The following is a 6,000-nucleotide window of genomic DNA, read 5'->3' as shown; positions in this document are numbered from 1 at the left end:
TAATTTACTTTTGTCATTTGGAGACATATAAGCTCTGTCAAAAAGCCACTATTACACTAGAATAAAAGCATCTATGCAAGGAATAATGTTTCTAACCATTCTGGTAAAATAAGTGAGTACAACTGGCAAAATTTCTCTATGTGAATGAGCTCCTACCGCCTCTGGTAATAAATTTAAGGAATTGACTAAATGGGAATTAAATTTGTTTCCAGGAAAATTAACTTTTTAGCAGAGGGGCCTGAGTGTTAAGTGCTTGCCATCGTTGTATTGCACTTCCCTGGTAACTATGTATTATAGATACAGTGCCAAGAGCCGCTGGAACAACAAACTTTCACCTGTACTTGCTGTGAGATGAAGCAGGTTAAATTCATGGGATGCCTTGCTTGTCCTTGAGCTCAAAAAATAATGCTGTCATGGAGCTGAGCTACTCCAGAGCAAAATGACAGGAACCCATTTCCATTCCTATTACATGTACCCTGTCCACAATGCCAAGCTTTGCCTGTGGCTCCATTTAAATTCCTCTATTTATAGGCATCACCCTATAGCTTGAGGTGCTGTGAATCCATCGCACGTGGGGCCAACTGATGGAGAGCTTTTGGACTTCCTGCGTTGAGAAGGAAGATGTGGTATGTATTGGGAGAATGTGCAATTATAGTCTCAATATATGTCACCACCAAGAGCCAAATTCAATAAAGAGAAAAGAAAAAAAGAATTTTCTAGAGATTTTTCCAGCTGATGCATTTATAGTTTCACACAGCAGTTCAAAAGATGTGCGTTTTACAGCGTGAGAAGATAAATGGTGAGGGGTGTTTCTGGGCTACCCCACGCCAGTGATGCAGGACGGGGTTTGAAGGGCTGGATTAGGTGCGTCCTCTTTCCTGCCCAAAGCCACAGCAGCCCCATTGCCAGTGTGCAACAGCCCAGGGGAAACTGCAGGGAGAGGAAGGCCGGGAAGGATCTGCAGCTCCCTGCCGTCATGGGTGGCACACCACCCCATGCTATGCCATGCCACCACCGTCACCCTGATACTCCCCCCAAAAGGCCCTCTGGCAGCTGCAGGGAAGGGTAAAACAGCCACCCTCTCAGGGGAAAACCAGCCCACAGCACACAAAGCCAAGAGTCACATGGGGAACCCCTTTTGATCCTACTTGTTCATGTCCTGAAGCTTCCTCACCAAATCTCTCTGGCCGGTGGCCTACAGACAGGCAGAGCCAGACATTATTGGGGGACTCAACTATGATTTACAGTGAAAAGTAAAATGAGATCTGAGAGAGAGGAATCAATGTGAAGCATTGCAAGTACAAGAAACGTGTCTCAGTGGACATGTGACGCAGACTGTTGTCCTTCATTACCGAGCAAGAAGAGGTTTAGTGGACTCCCACAGCCAGAGGTCAGCTCACGCACAGTTCAGCACAGCACCACACCTTTGTACCGTGCCTTGGACCACCAGAGCGTTTTACATGCTGTCTTGGTGTTTCCCAGCCAGGAGGAAGGGTGCATGTGCCGGGGGGAAAGTGGCATTACACCTCACTTCCCTAGTCCAGGAAAGTATAAAGTGTTGGTCAATATGGAACACAACTGGTTTCATTTCCCTGAAGCACCAGTGAAATGCTAATAAGCTAAATATTGCATCCATAAGGAAATAGCCCATAGCAGTATCACCCATTCTGCACATTCAGCCCTAAGGGAAGGCAGCTAAGGGTCACTCTTACCCCAGAAAATCAGCTGGCTTTAGAGTTAGACAGCTGTCAAGGCCTGAGGGCCAGACTCAGCCTGACTGCTCCCACCCCACTGCACTCAGAGACAGCTCAGGAGCCCCCAGCTGCCTACTTGGTGCCAGAGGAATTGGTCTCAGGAGGCTGGATCCCACCACTTGGCAGAGCAGCTTCCACTGGGAAACTCAAGAGCTGATTTTGGTACAACCGTGCACAGACCCCGGCACAAGCCCACTGCACTGAAGGGGAACGCGTGAAGGATCAGGAATTTGAGCTGCACATGTTACCTGGCAGCTTGGTCTTCAGCAACCGGACCTGCTGTCAACTTCGGAAAACAAGGGATGCCTAGGCAAAGACTGGGATTTCAGGAGACCTAGAACCAAGAGCACCCTGAGGCAAGAGCCTCAGTGTTGCCTTCACTGCCAAAGCTCAGTAAGCCAACATAGTGGGAGGAACAACCAGGGGGAAGACAGAGCAAAGGCCACATCCAAATAACTGCAACTGTGGAATTTGAAACAAAAAGACCCTGATATATTAAAATGACTAAGAAAACACACCTGTGACCTCTAGCTTTTGTGAAAGCAGAGATGAGTAACCGCACAGACTGTACCATTGACTACTAGTTACACAGCTATGGCAGAAACTCATTAATGCAGTTAGAAAGTTTCTATTCTTAGTCTGAATTTGGATGCTTCTCTCTTGTGCACATAGACCGTGGTTGAGAAAGTTAAATAAAATCCATTTCCTTATATAGTAGAAAGCTTTTAGGCTACAGGCATCCCAGACCAGAAGGATTTTCAGCCTAAAAATTACATTATGATGACAATTCAGACATCAATTCTTTGTGTAAGCCCTGTGGATTAAGTGATTCTTAAAACACAATTCTTTTAATAAAAACAATAATGAAAAATAAATCCATGTATATATGGAAAAGGATTATTGAAAAGTCTCTCTTTAGGAGGGAGAAAGAGTTGAACAGACTTTACTGAGTATTTTATATTTCATGATGCATGTTTCTACTATTTTTCTTTAAGATTATCCTACAGAATAGTGGGGACTTTGTCCCCTACTACTGTGCATGGCTTGGAAAAATCTATACAGGTATACTCTTGTGTAAAGGTTCACCTTCCATGAAAGCCCGTTTTTTTAAAAACATAGCTAGAATTAAAAACCAAAATCAGTCAACTTTCTAGAGATGCAGCTGAGTGTGGAAGGTTATACTTCCTAAAACACCAGGAAATACAGCTCTTCTACAGGATGTCCCCACTTAAGTTCAGGTGTCAGTAAACAGAGGGACCAAACATCCTAATTAATCTGCAGGCCACAATCCCCACCCGTAACCCACGGACTAGTTAGTTAGGGCTCTTTTTCTCCTTAACTTTGATATAACTGACAAAGAACATTGGTCTGACTAGCAAAGGCTGACCTGGCAGAGCTGGGATCACAGGAACCTGAAGAGGTGCTCTTTCCTTCTACAACATCTTTATCTAAAAAGCAAAAGATCCTTCCAGAACCAAATTCTGCAGTCCCTGCTTTAAAAAGGAGGAATTATAAAGACACTGAAAAGTTGAATAATTTACTCACATTTTTACACTGAATGAGGAGCAATCTGAAGCTTGACTTGTTGGTTTCTCTTCTACCCACCAGACTTGTGGGTTTATTCATTAAGTCAGGTGGGCTCTCACAGATATGTATTCACTTGTGAGTGTGCATCAATAATAGCACAACAGCTCACACACACAAAAAAAACCAAACCAACCCTAAGCACAGGACCAGCATCTCCACATCTCCACTCAGAGAAATGCATCTTGCATTTAATTCTGAGCACAGAAAAGTAATTTTTAAACAGTTCTGCTGAAGAGGCCCTATCTGCACATACAGTTCCTGTGATAATCCTGACCCAATGCATTCACAAACCCCTACAGCTCTACACAGCCACCACCAGTGCCTGTGGTGCTAAACTGCGGGGCCAGTCCTGTCAATGTCTTTGATGGCGAGGGAAAAAAAAGCTGCAAAAATGGTATCTTTATATTTCATAGGGTAGCAACACAGGAAAGAACACCAGGGTAATGTCTTCATACATTAGTACAAAGGTACAAGCCAGTTTGCTTGATGAAGCCACACTGGAGTGTGCAGAATTTACCTCTAGATTAGCACTTTTACACTGGGAGGCCACGGTCCATGACAGAGACAGGGCACAGCCTTGTGTCCTGTCACAGACCAAGGTATTCTCTCCTAGCACATCCATCACAGCGGTCGCAAAGGATGCAGGAGAATCCCTCATTTGTAGGCTAGCTTAACAACCTTTTCCTGGGACGGAGCAATAGTACAGTGCCACTCTCTGTGATGAAGTTGCCCAGTTGCCCCAGGTTAGGCTGGGTCTCCCTACAACAGGTATTCTTCGTGCGCAAGAGCAAGGGCAGAGAAGGCATTAAAGATAAGGCCTTGTCTATGCTTATATTAGAGGAGACATAAAGCTGGTGTCATAATATTCAGGCACTTCATCCTAAAAACATTTTAAGAAGCTGCGAATTTGTAGCAGACGAAAAGGAGCCCTGGAGGACAAAGCAGGTGAGAGCACTGGAGGTGAAAGCACTGTTACATGTTAGCACTTGCACACACAAGGGTGGAGGGAAATGGCCTGCAGGCACTGCAGCAAATCCTCCACGTCTCCTTGGCAATAAAACAGGCACTGTTTTTTTTATCACCGAGTATAAAACTAGTGCAGAAGGCCCAGAAAGTCATCACAGAGCATTAAACCGACAACACTGGTCAGCGCACAAGATGCTGAACAATCCTGGGTTAGCTCGCTGGCTTCATTTCTCATCAACATGAGCAAAGGAGGCCTTGCTTTAGTAGATATTTTATATTAAATCAAGAGAAAAAAATTATTTCACTATGAACATATAGAACAAAGGCAGAAGGTAAAGGACGCATCCTCTTAAGATGGCCTGCATTTCTTAGAAGTATCACTGATTAAAGAAAAGAAACTGGGAAGACTTGCATCTGCCAGCTCTCTTGATACACAAGGAATCTGAGAAAACAGCATTGAAATTTAGTATTGATTCCTACTGATGAATTTCCTTAATAAACGCGAGTCATTGAGCCTGATATTAAGGCAGACTCAGAATAAGGAACTGGGCCCAATTTTTTGGCAAAGGGACATCGTTGGTGTACTTGGCTAAAATCAAGATCATCTTAAAATGATGACATGTGCTCATTTATTTTGGTGTTGCAATCACCTAGGAACTCAAACCAGAATAAATGCAAACGAGTTCAGCCCCACCACCTTACATAATGCTTGAGGAAGTCATTTTAAAGGTAATTTAGAGGATTTTTCTTAAATTATTTTTAATAATTTTCATTACAGGAAACAAGAGTTAAAAAATAGGTGAGAGAGTTTGAATCCAACGCTACAGTCTTATTACAGCATATGTTAAATTTATGATAAGAAAAAGTCCAGCTAACCCATTATGTCTAATAACATCTGTGTATGCTTTAAGCTGCCATTTCTGTAGACATCTGAATTGGTCACTGGAGGTGGTAAATAAAATGATTTGCCACAGATGCGAGGAACCGAATCCGGGAGCTGCACAGAGAACAAACGAGAGCTCTGTTCAAGCCACAGCGGAGCCTTCTTTCCTCCCCATTCGAGGCCGAACGCACCCACAAACAGCTGCAATAAATCCATCGCATCAGTTACGGCCCTACCGCTGCTGGGGAACTGCACAAAGTTGCATTTACTTGTTAAAGATGATTGGTTTTAGTTCCCCTCCATATCCACGCTCCGCACAATTCCCCTGCATGCTATACCATCTGCTGTAATTCTCCCAGGTTGGCTTTGGCATACCGTGACATACAAAAATCAATCAAAATTGCTCGATACGTCAGCGCCCAAGGAAGAAGGGCTGCATGTGCGATCTCACCATTTGTTTCATACTTTTGCTGCCTGCCCAGCTAGCATGGAGACAGTACGTTTCTCCCCTTTCCAACAATGTGATCTTATCGCGGGCAGCTGGCCCGTGCTCTGCACTTTCATTTTTATTGTGTGGGTTCTCAAACTCTGATGCAAATAGTCTGCCGAACATCCTCCCTCCATGGCGTGTGGCTTTTTTTTTTTTTCTTCCTCTTCAATCTCCTTCCATGCAGCGCGCTCCAGCGTCAGGCTGGCTCCGGCCAGCTCCTATTGTTCACATTGTTATTTTCATGTCAAGGGCGTGAGAGGAATATTATACTACTTTTTTTTTTTTTTTTTTTTTTTACCAGAACAGCAATTTAAAGCCTA

Source organism: Phalacrocorax carbo, chromosome 3, assembly GCF_963921805.1.
Source record: "Phalacrocorax carbo chromosome 3, bPhaCar2.1, whole genome shotgun sequence".
In the NCBI taxonomy this organism is placed as follows: domain Eukaryota; kingdom Metazoa; phylum Chordata; class Aves; order Suliformes; family Phalacrocoracidae; genus Phalacrocorax; species Phalacrocorax carbo.
The sequence above is the reverse complement of the archived record's forward strand: the minus strand, read 5'-3'. Positions refer to the sequence as shown.